Source organism: Capra hircus, chromosome 21 (genome assembly GCF_001704415.2).
Source record: "Capra hircus breed San Clemente chromosome 21, ASM170441v1, whole genome shotgun sequence".
In the NCBI taxonomy this organism is placed as follows: Eukaryota; Metazoa; Chordata; class Mammalia; order Artiodactyla; family Bovidae; genus Capra; species Capra hircus.
The window spans coordinates 14,590,937-14,604,151 of record NC_030828.1 but is presented as its reverse complement, the minus strand read 5'-3'; positions in this window follow the sequence as shown (position 1 = coordinate 14,604,151).

Genomic DNA, 13,215 nt, shown 5'->3' with positions numbered 1-13,215 from the left:
CTTTTCTCTGGTGGTTCAGATGGTAAAGAATCCTCCTGCAATGCTCAAGACCTGGGTTTGATCCCTGGGTCAGGAAGCTCCTCTGTAGAAAGAAATGGCAGCTCATTCTAGCATTCTTGCCTGGTGAATCCCCTAGACAGAGGAGCCTGGCAGGCTACAGTCCATGGGTCACAAAGAGTCCGACACAACTGAGCGACTGTTACTTCATTCTGCATGTAAGTTAGATAGGCAGAGTGATAACATACAGCCTTGACATACTCCTTTCCCAATTTTGAAGCAGTCAATTTTGCCAGGTTGGCAGTAGAAGATCCTTATCCTTGTAAGTCCTCCATACAGGAGGGTGAGAAACACCTTGAAGCTGTCATGTCCTGGCCTTGCTGAGAGTTACAGGGATGGTTTTGGCAAGAGGCATCTCTAGAGCACTTTATCCCAAAGCTATCAGCATAAAAGAGAATGTAAAGAAGATAATCCTGAAAATCCTAAAGCCTTTTAAGAGGGATTATCAGACAGGAAGAAGTTTCTTAGACTCTAAAAAGACAGTTCATGGTTGGAAAAGCCCTGGATGATGAGTCAGAAGACAGGGGTTTCAAAACAAACTTCAGCTTTAAGAAGGGTGGCCTTGGAGTTTCCCTGGTGGTCCACTGGTTAAGACTGTGTGCTCCCAAAGTAGAGGCACAAATTCAGTCCGTGGTTGGGGAACTAAGATCCCACTTGCCATGCACTGTGGCCAAAAGAAAAGAACTGTGGCCGTGACCAAGACAGCTAAACGGGGGACCATGGTTTTCTCAACTCTATGAAGGGGAATAGTTCCTTGTTCAGCAGTTTGCTGTGAAAATTTGTGGGGATCTGTGTGAAAGACACTTAAAAATGATGATGTACCATACAGTATTATTATTATAAATTATAAATAATAATGAAAGTCAAAAGGGAAGTCTGAAACTTAAGAGTTTTTCAGTGTTTCTCAAAATTGTCTAAGAATACAGGAATTTTTTTTTTTAGGTCAGTGTTTTTGAAACTTCATTTAACATGACCATCAATAAGAAAAGTCATTTTACAGTAGGAGCCAGGATACATATACACATATCTGTATATGTGCATGTGTATTAATTCTCCAGAGAAACAAGACCAATAGGTATACAGAGAGATTTAGTAAAACATTGGCTCATGTAATTATGGCGGCTGAAAAGTCTTATGATCTGCTCTCTATCAACTATAAAGAAAATCCCAGGAAGCCGGCATGCATGCATGCTAAGTTGTTTCAGTCGTGTCCAACTCTGTGCCACCCTATAGACCACAGTCTGTCAGGCACCTCTGCCCATGGGATTCTCCAGGCAAGAATGCTAGAGTGGGTAGCTATTCCCTTCTCCAGAGGATCTTCATGACCCAGGGATCGAATCCACGTCTCTTTTGTCTCCTGCATTGGCAGGTGTGTTCTTTGCCACTAGCACCACCCAGGAAGCCCTCCAGGAAGCTGGGGGTGCAGAGTATAGTCGGAGTCTGAAGGCCCATAAACTAGGAACACCAAGGGCAAAGACTGATGCCACAACTCAGTCAGTCAGAGGCTGAATTCAGATTTTCTCTACCTTTTTGTTCTATCCAGGGCACCAACAGATTGAATGATGCTCTCCTACTTTGGAGGAGGGCGATCTGCTTTATCCTTATGGCAGAAAGTGAAGAAGAACTAAAGAGCCTCTTGATGAAAGTGAAAGAGGAGAGTGAAAAAGTTGGCTTAAAGCTCAACATTCAATAAACTAAGATCATGGCATCTGGTCCCATCACTTCATGGCAAATAGATTGGGCAACAGTGACAGACTTTATTTTTTTGAGCTTCAAAATCACTGCAGATAGTGACTGAAGCCGTGAAATTAAAAGATGATTGCTACTTGGAAGAAAAGCTATGACCAACCTAGACAGCATATTAAAAAGCAGAGACATTACTTTGCTGACAAAGGTCCGAATAGTCAAAGCTATGGTTTTTCCCATAGTCATGTATGGATGTGAGAGTTGGATCACAAAGAAAGATTAGCACTGAAGAAATTATGCTTTTGAACTGTGGTGTTGGAGAAGACTCTTGAGAGTCCCTTGGACAGCAAGGGGTACTGGGGAAATGAACACATTTTCAATAGGTTTCCCATATTTTTCTACATTTGCTTCTTTTTGTCCCCCTTCTCTACAAGGATGGTGTTTTGAAAAATTAATGCACATTAGATTAAATGTGCATTAATTAATCACATTTAATCAAACCAGTCCATCCTAAAGGAAATCAGTCCTGAATATTCATTGGAAGGACTGATGCTGAAGCTGAAACTCCAATACTTTGGTCACCTGATGAGAAGAGCTGACTTGTTAGAAAAGACCCTGATGGTGGGAAAGATTGAAGGCAGAAGGAGAAGGGGACAACAGAGGATGAGATGATTGGATGGCATCACCGACTCGAAGAGCATGAGTTTCAGCAAGCTCCGGGAATTAGTGATGGACAGGGAAGCCTGGTGTGCTACTGTCCAGGGAGTCTCAAAGAGTCAGACACAACTGAGCAACTGAACTGAACTGAATCTGCTTTACAAAGTCCACAGTTCAAATGCTAATCTCTTCCAGAAACACTCTCACAGACATCTGAGCAACACTTGGGCCATCAGGTTGACACCTGAAATTAACCATTACAGCATTCAAAAACAAACATTTCACAGTGTAATACTTACCTTGAAAATAACATGGACTCTGATATGTCCCATTGTTGTTGTTCTACTTGAAATAAAATGCTGATCATAAATCTTTAAAATGACTTTTTAAAACACCGATAGGTCAAAACTACAGCTTGAGAAACACTAGTGCAAATTAGTAGATTAGATTAGATTAGTGTAGGTTTACTATCTGGCCTCTAAAGAGCAGTCCATGGGGTTGCAAAGGGTCAGACACAATTGAGCAACTGAACAGCAACAGCTCTGAAGGGCTTGATAATATATGTTTTAGGCTTTGTAGGCCATAGAGTTTCTGTTGCAGAAGCCAGTCACAGACCATGCATAAATGAATGAGAACGGCTGTGTTTCAGTAAAACTCATTTACAAAAACAGGTGACCAACCCACCAGCTGTAGTCTGCTGACCCCTGGCCTAGATAAACTGAAGTTTTTTTGGCAAAAATGTGCTAAAGGACTGTGAGCCTGTAATGAAAATAACCTTAAAAACCTCCTGGGTCTCTAAGACCTTGCAGAGCTTGCTGACAACCTCAGTTTGGCCTCCTGTATCAATCCACTCTCCCAGAGAGAGAGAGTTCTTCCAGCAGCAGAAATAGCCAGCCCTGTGTCTCATGACAAGTACTCCTCCCAGTGCAAATCAGCAACCTGGCATCTGGTCGTGAATTGAATTAGTGTGAGTCATTGCCCGAGAGCCTGATCAGACTTGAGTGATAAAAAGAGTCATATTCCGGAGCCTACAAAACCAAGGACTGGATTCCAAAATGTCTCATCTCATGAAGCTCTGCCTTCCCAGTTCTGCTTCTTCCCCTGCAGCCCCAGCCTGGAGAAACAAGATTGGCAGAGTATTAACTATGGAAATCAAAACAGTTGTGCACTGGAATAGGCTCTTCCATTTTCACTTGTTGTTCAGTTGCTAAGTTGTGTTGAACTCTTTGCGACTGCTTAGACTACAGCACACCAGGCTTCCCTGTCCTTCACCAACTCCCAGAGTTTGCGCAAACTCACTTCCATTGAGTCGATGATGCCATCCAACCATCTCATCCTCTGTAACCCCCTTCTCCTCCTGCCCTCAATCTTTCCCAGCATTAACTGAGTCTTTGACTAGGAGGAAGGAAATTGCAATGATGTCTCTGGAGAAGGACACATTCTTACCCAAAGCTGCTTTTTGGCAATCTACATGATCTTTTAGTTTCATGCTCCAGAAAGTCATGATGTCTTTATTTCAAAGTGAGCAGAGGGACTTCCCTGGTGGCTAAGACTCTGAATTCCCAATGCAGGGGGCCCAGGTTTCATGCCTGGTCAGGGAACTAGATCTCATATGCCACAATTAAAGATCCCATATGCCACAACTAAGATCTCATGCAACCAAGTAAATAAATAAGTATTTTTAAAAAGAAGAAGTGTCCAAGCTATAATTAAAAAAAATATAATAATGAGCAGAGCAGAGCCTGGTGGCTTTTGAAACAAACAACCTATTGTCCTGCAGCTCCACTCAAGAGAACCAGTGATTTTGACCTCTGTTGGCACTTTACTTAGTGCCTTAAAGGCATAGGGTTTATTATGAGCTCACCAAGGGGTCAGAAAGCTCTTTCATAAAGGACCAGATAATAAATGGTTTAGATTTGCAAGCCCAGAGGCAAAAGCAAAGACCTATAGAAGCATTTCAAATGTAATCATTTAAAAAGGTGAAAATCATTCCTAGTTCATTGGGCCCTACAAATACAAGAGGAGAGCTACATTTGGCCCATAGGCAGTAGTCTGCCAACCCCTGGTTTAGAGGAAAGGAGCGCACAACAGTAGCATAGCAACATTCTTCAACTGGAAAAACAATGACAGATTTGGCTTTTGAAATATATCCTTTCAAAGTCATTGCCCTTTCTAATGGGTAGTATTAACTGAAGGGAATTTATTATACTGGAATAAGGATAGTAAAGTAATGCTCAAAATTCTCCAAGCCAGGCTTCAGCAATACGTGAACCATTAACTTCCAGATGTTCAAGCTGGTTTTAGAAAAGGCAGAGGAACCAGAGATCAAATTGCCAACATCCGCTGAATCATCGAAAAAGCAAGAGAGTTCCAGAAAAACATCTGTTTCTGCTTTATTGACTATGCCAAAGCCTTTGACTGTGTGGATCACAATAAACTGTGGAAAATTCTGAAAGAGATGGGAATAACAGACCACCTGACCTGCCTCTTGAGAAACCTATATACAGGTCAGGAAGCAACAGTTAGAACTGGACATGGAGCAACAGACTGGTTCCAAAAAGGAAAAGGAGTACGTCAAGGCTGTATATTGTCACCCTACTTATTTAACTAATATGCAAAGTACATCATGAGAAACGCTGGGCTGGAAGAATCACAAGCTGGAATCAAGATTGCCGGGAGAAGTATCAAGAACCTCAGATATGCAGATGACACCACCCTTATGGCAGAAAGTGAAGAGGAACTAAAAAGCCTCTTGATGAAAGAGAAAGAGGAGAGTGGAAAAGTTGATTTAAAGCTCAACATTCAGAAAATGAAGATCATGGCATCCAGTCCCATCACTTCATAGAAAATAGATGGGGAAACAGTGGAAATAGTGTCAGACTTTATTTTTGGGGGCTCGAAAATCACTGTAGATGGTGACTGAAGCCTTGAAATTAAAAGATGCTTACTCCTTGGAAGAAAAGTTGTGACCAACCTAGATAGCATATTCAAAAGCAGAGACATTACTTTTCCAATGAAGGTCCGTCTAGTCAAGGCTATGGTTTTTCCTGTGGTCATGTATGGATGTGAGAGTTGGACTGTGAAGAATGCTGAGCACCGAAGAATTGATGCTTTTGAACTGTGGTTTTGGAGAAGACTCTTGAGAGTCCCTTGGACTGCAAGGAGGTCCAACCAGTCCATTCTGAAGGGGATCAGTCCTGGGTGTTCATTGGAAGGACTGATGCTAAAGCTGAAACTCCAGTACTTTGGCCACCTCATGCGAAGAGTTGATTCATTGGAAAAGACTGACTCTGATGCTGGGAGGGATTGGGGGCAGGAGGAGAAGGGGACGACAGAGGATGAGATGGCTGGATGGCATCACTGACTCGATGGATGTGAGTCTGAGTGAACTCCAGGAGTTGGTGATGGACAGGGAGGCCTGGCGTGCTGCAGTTCATGGGGTCGTAAAGAGTTTGACATAACTGAATGACTGAACTGAACTGAAGGATATTTACTAGGTTAAAAGTTAAGTACATAATTTAACATTAGAAGGTCTTAAAAATAAAATTATATGGTTAATTTTCTTATAAATATTCTTTATGATATATTGTAAAAATATGATATTTTAATCTTGTGGATTTAGAACAAGTTCTAGTCAATAGGTTGAAGACACAGGTATAGTGCTAAAGAGTAAAATTCCATGAAAATTCTATATTCTTGAGATCCATACAATGAGGTGAGAAGAAAAAATATTTAGAATCTGGCTAGTAGAGCAGAAGTCACCATGTAGATTGGACATGGTTATCCTGTTATGGACCCTTGAGCACATGATAATGATATATAAGAAGCAAAGCCACATGCAGATAAGGTAGAAAGATAACGTGGGATGAGCTTCAAATGGTTTTTTGAGTCCCATTGGAAGGAAGTACTGTAGTGGTGTTGGGTGGAGAACAAAAAGTGAAATAGTGAAAAACTATGATGGAAAATATAGAAAAGAAGCTGGGTCCTTATTAACGACAATGTTTAGGACACTAAATATGCCTGCCAAACCATCCATCTTCATGATTCCGTGTCATCCCATCTGTTCTGCTCATCACAATTCCTGCTGGGCTGAGGCAGTATAACAAGGAAGAGAATCAAATAGAAATTTTAGTTAAGGAGAGGAGCATGGTCTTCACTGGGAAAAACAGACACAAACCCCAGGGCTGAAAGATGAGATGGGGCTCAAAGTTGGAGAATGGGTGCAAAGATCTGAAGCCAACAAGGGCAATAACGTACATAAATACAGAATCAGAGCCAGTAGTTCAGGACAAAGGTCATGGGGATATAATGTGCAGCATGGAGGGAATGGCAACCCACTCCAGTACTCTTGCCTGGAAAATCCCGTGGACAGAGGAGCGTGGTAGGCTACAGTCCATGGGGTTTCAGAGTCAGACACAACTGAGCAACTTCACTTCATGGTGACTATAGTTAATAATACTGCATTGCTATTTGAATGTTGCTAGGAAAATAAATCATAAAAGTTCTCATCACATGAAAAAAAATGTGACTATGTATGGTGACAGATATTAACTAGGCATATTGTGACCATTTCACAGTATATACAGATACTGAATTATTATGTTGTACACCTGAAATTAATGTAATGCTAAGTGTTAATTATATCTTGATAAAGAAATAATTAAAAAAATAAATGATTACCATAAGAAACAGATAATCATCCTTAAAAAAAGAAAGCAGCAGAGTAGCACTTTGATGTGAGCCAGACATTCTGGACATGCTTCCCCCTTGAGGTATTACTATCCTGAAGCAGCTCAGAGCCAAGAGACTAAGAGGTAGAGTATAAGTTGTGTCTAAGAGGCTGAGAGGCTGAGCAAAGGTGTTGGTAATCTCATAGAGCTGGGAAGGCAGATATTCAAGGTCAGAGCTCACCAAATAGATGGAACCCTGGTAAGCACACCAGAGCGCTAATGAACTGGAAAGAGACTATCCATCCTAAAAACTGAAACCAGTCTTCAAACTGCTCAATCACAAACTGGATTGAAGAGATCTGACTCAATGCTGCCTACCAGAAAGAAAAAATAAACTCTTTGTGGAATGTCAGCCAGAGTCTCATATGATCTTGATAATTTCCCATACATAATACTTGACTCTCAATAAAGAAGTTATCATGTGTTCTAGGAGTTAAAAAAAGTGACTAAAAACTAAAAATCAAGAGAGAAAACAGAAAAGATGACAAACTTGATAATTTCATTTTGAAAAGAGACTAATGAAAGTACAAAAATTAAGGACTAATTAAGTTAATTAGTAGATGAGCAGATTAGACGCAGTAGAAAAGAAGATTAGTGAACTGTAAGATAGGTCAATAGAAAATATTCAGATCAACTTATGTAGAGAAAAAAGCATCAAAGTGTATAAACGTTTATATTAGACCTGAGATACATTAAGAAGATTTAATATTTGTAATATTTGGATAATTCATATACCAGAAGGACATGATTAAAAATTGGAACAGAAGCTATATTTGAAGAGATAATTGAGAATAACCTCAGAAAAGTGGAAAAAATCATGAAATCAAAGATTGAGAATGTTATTTGAACTCTATACAGAGTTAAAAAGAAACTTCTTACAGACAAAAATATTCCAAGGCCAGATGACTTGAATACGGATTGACTAGAAGGAAATGGCAACCCACTCCAGCATCCTTGCCTGGAGAATCCCAGGGACTGGGGAGCCTGTTGGGCTGCCGTCTGTGGGGTCGCACGGAGTCAGACACGACTGCTGCAACTCAGCAGCAGCAGATTATCTTCAGTGAGAAACACACTTCTAAAATTCTGGATGTAAATGATGAATGTATTTTTTCTCACGCATCACAGAACAGACTGGAGCTTTTTTCCCTGCATCTTGCTTCAGTTCTTGACCAGCAAAACACATGTGGAACCTTCCAAAGCAAACTCCAAGGCCAGATGTTTCCACTGAAGAATAGTTACAAATATTAAAGGAAAGACTACAACAGTCTTATATAAGACCTTTCAGAGAACAGAGTGAATACTTTGTAATTAATACTATGAGGTCAGTGTAATTTTGATTCCCCATACTGGCAGTACATTATAAGAAATGAAAATTACAGGTACATCTTTCTCAAAAAACTGTTTCACACAGAGATCAAGGGTATATTAAAAAAAAAAAAAGTTCCTTGCTAAATTTATTTAAAGTACTACATTAGGATTAATTTTAAACTTATTCAAAGAATAAATATTGGTTTAAAATTCAGAAATCAATTGATTCAATTCATCCTATTAATAGAAGAAAGAAAAACCAAATAATTTTCTCAATAGATGAAGAAAAAAATTTGACAAAATTCAACCCTGATTTGTTATTTAAAGAATAATCTTTTAGCAAACTAACTATAAAAAGGAGTCTTCTGATCTGACAGAGTATCTACAACACACCAAAAACAAACATCATATTTAATGATCAGTTATTACAATTTTTATTGACAATTAGGATGAAGAAAATGACTCTGCCCTCTCCATTCCTGTTTAATATTGTATTGAAGGCTGTGACCTCTGCAGTATATTACTACAAAATAAACATAATGGATTAAAAAGGAATAAAGTAAAGTTGTCACTCACAGACAACATGGTTTTACACAAAGAAAAGTTTTTTAAAAATATATAAATCATTAGAATTAGTAAATAAATTCAGTAAGGTGGTTAGATAAAAATTAATATTAAAAAATAAATTTATTCCCATTGTCCATCCAACAATTTTTACAAATGAATTAAACAAATAATACCATGTAGGATAGTATCCCCAAAGTCCTAATGCCTAAAAATAAACAATGTGCAAGGCTTTTACAATGCAGAAGAACAATATTAAAAGAATACAGATGAAACCTAAATAAGTGTTAAGACTATATCCTGTTTCATGGATTAGAAGAGACAGTGTTGCAAATTTGTTGATTTTTCCAGGTTGCTCTTAATACCAGGAGGTTTATTTTTGGGAACTAAGAACCTGAATTTTGAATTTCATGTGGAAATGCCAAACACCAAAGGTAGCCAGAATAAACTTGAAATATTTCCACCAACTGATGTCAAAACTGGTTATAAAGACATTGTAATTAATATATTAATTAGTGCAAGAACAGACAAGTAGGCCAGTGAAACAAAGTAAAAGCCCATAGAATTACACATAAAACACACTTGCTTTATGACAGAATTAAAAGAGGATATTGTTGGCAATAATGATGCTGGATCAACTTAAGGTTTATATGAAAAAATAAAACACAGTAAACCAAAACATGAGTCTTACCTCAACCCACATACACAGCTCAAGTTTAAATGGACTAGTGAAGGTGCAGAAGAATATCTTTAGGACTATTTAATTTAGCAAAGATTTCTCAAACAGGAAAATATAGACACCATTTATAAAGGAAAACAGATACATTGGCCACTTTTTGAGAGAATGGAATTACAAACCACACTTGGAGAATATATTTTAATCTATATCACGAACAAAAGACTCAGCCAGAACCCAAAGAGAATATAAGAATAAAGAAAATATTGATAGAAAAAAAAGAAAAAATATATTGAAAATCAGAAAAAAGATTCGAACAGTCACTATTAAAAACATATAATAATCACTAGAATAGGTAAAATTAAAAGGATTGACCATATCAAAATGGTCAATTGTAGAGAAACTGAAATCTTCATACTTTCCTGGTAGAATGCACATATATTAGTGCAACTTCTCCAGAAAACTACACAGCATTACCTGCTAAGGCTGAACGTATTTATGCTCTGTGATTCAGCACTTCCTCTCCTAGGAATAGATAGATGTACCCAACAGAAATGAACACACAGGTTCACCAGTAGACATGATTAAGAACACTCACGATGACTTTATTGATAATAGCCAAAATAGCCATCCGTAGAAGAAGGAATAAGTAAGTGGATGTTTTACAGCAATGAGATGAATGAGTTCCTTCTAGACGAAAGATATGAATAAATCTTAATAAAAAGAATAAGCAAAAAATCCTGCTTGATTTCACTTACATGAAGCTCAAATACAGGTGAGGCTAGTGTACGGTGTTAGAAATTAGGAGAGGGGAGACTGGTAGAACGGCATGGTGGGAACTGACAATACAGCCACCAACTGACCTGATTTACCTGCGGCTGAGACCTCAGTCAGGGTATTCAGTGTTTAAACTGGGTTAATCTCAAACAGACTTGAATGCTTTGGTCACTATAACTGGCAGGATCTTGTGTGGTGCCTCTGTTGAGCTGTGGATCTCTTTCTACTCCAGAGTGGCGCTTACGTGGCAATCACTTTGTGATAAGCTGTCTGGCTATACCTGTGTAACCTGTTGTCTTCCTTTTTTTTATATACGCATCACTAATAAATTTACTAAGCAAACTCTCTAGCATTTATGTGTAGAGTATTCAGAAAGTTATCCCCAAATCCTATATTGATTTATGTGTGCTTTTTCTGCTGACTGGACAGATTCTTCCTCATTAAGCTCATGCTTATTCACTCACTATATATTTGATCAGTACCTACCACCTGGTAAGCACTGTTCCAGGGCCTGGGAATACACAAGTGAGCAATGCCTGTATTCTTAGGGAGCTTTCATTCAAGGAGCAGGAACAAACAAAAAGCCATTACAAAACATACCAATATATGGCATACTATTAGATATATAAGTGTAATCAAAAAATTAAAAATGAAGAGGGTCAATGTTTAGAGGGTGATGAGCAACTGATGTTCAGGAAAGGGTGGGTCATAAAAGGCTCTTCCTTCCTTTCATAGAAGGAGGTGACATCCAGTAGAGATCTGAATGAAGTGGAGGAATAGCCGTGCCAGTATCTTAGGGTAAAGAGAGAAGGAGAATTCCACATGGAGGGAGCAATGACTATAAAGTTCCTGAGATGGGAGCATAAAATCCATCACTTTTGAGTACTTATTACAAATGAAACTATCCATTTAAAGTCTGCCTTTCCTATGACCCACTGGTAGCTTCATTAGGGCCAGGAACATATCTAGCTTATTCACCAAATGTTCCCACTGTCAAGCATGATGCGTGCACTTGCCCAGTAAGTATCTGTAAAAAGAACAGATTACAACACTACATTTTTGCATATCGTTCAGTTTGTTCCTGGGCTATCTCTTCTGTCCCAAGAATCTGTTTATTTGTGCCTTGGTCTCACACTGCTTTAATTACGGTGGCTTTAGTTTGTCTTAACATATGATGGTGCAGGAGGCATGACTCAAGCAGTGGGCTACACCCTGGAGATATAAGCATAAGTAAAAATAGATAGATGTTGTCATTGTCCTTGTGATGGTCAACTCCTGGTAGGATGGTGGAGGGAGGAAAGGTTAATTTCAAAGGCGAGATTGGCAGTGTTATCTAGGTCTTGGGACATAAATGCAGAAATCAAGAACTAGAACAGCTTGTCTGGATGGATAAGCAGGTTGAGGATCTGACATGGGAAAGTCTTCCAAATAGGGCTCAGGGTTTTCACTCGAGGTGAGTTTCTTGGGAGCCATGTGTATGTTCTAAAAAGGGCGTGTGCTATTTCCAGTCCCCAAACCAAGTGGCGAGTGTTAGTATCTGTGAAACAGAGCCCAGAATAAATTCCTGCTGAGAGGGTATGACTGGTGTGGGGCATGGTGTGATCTGTCCATCTGATCCTCACGAAGTAGCAGCCACACAAACAGCTCAGATTGTCCCTCTGTGCCCTTGCTCTGAACCAGTGCAGACCTGGGGCCCAAGGGTTAAGTGTGGATTTTTAAAAATTAAGCAGCTATCTGAGACGGCCTGATGCGATAACCCAGTGGTGCCGTTTGGCTGGGGCTTGTGTCTCCCCAGCCCCAAACATGGATAGTGTTGCTGGCTGCCCCAGATTTTAGAGGGTGAAATGGCAAGGGGTGAAAATGTCAGTGTCCTTGGCCAGGAGAGGATGCCAAGGCAGATTTAGAAACCTCAGCAAGCCCATGCACAGGAGAGTAATCAGACATGTATTTCAGTCTTTGCACCTTGGCTGCAAATTATTTCCAAAATCTTATGCTTATGTCCTGCTCTCTCACCACCAGCTTCCAATTCAATGGATAAAAGTGGATCTATCTTTTATTTTATGTTTCATGTTTTAGTCTCAAGTTTGAGCCTAACTGAATTTCCCATAACCCAATTCATGCTCTATATGATCTTTTAAATTAATTACTTAGTGTTTGGTTGCACTAGGCCTTCACTGTTGTGCACAGGCTTTCTCTAGTTGCAGTGAGCAGGGCCTGCTCACAGTTGTCGTACCTGGCTTTCTCACTGGGGTGGCTTCTCTTGCAGCGGAGCATGGGCTTCTAGGCACATGGGCTTCAGCAGTTGCAGCACACAGGCTCAGTAGTTGTGGCACCCAGACCCAGTTGACCCAAGGCATGCGGAATCTTCCCGGACCAGGGATTGAACCCATGTCCCCCACCTTGGCAGACGGATTTTTATACACTGTGCCATCAGAGAAGTCCATGCTCTATATGACCTTCACTGACTATTTAAGTAAGCAAAATAGTTTTATAAAGCTAATAACTACCCAGTTTTGTATGATGAGTTTTCATAAAGCAAGATGGCACTGTCATGAAGTCTCACCACCTTCCTGCTGCAGGCAAGCACGGATGCCTCACTTGCAGGGAGCCGGGCATGTGAAGTGTCTTAGCTGGGGTCTTAGGGAGGTAGGATAAGACTGTGGTGTTTTCTAATATTCACCAACTTGCTGTGAGCCTCCACATAGACTTGTTACTGGTGCCTCGTTACCATCTTCATCCCTACCTGCTCAGTTTCTTTTT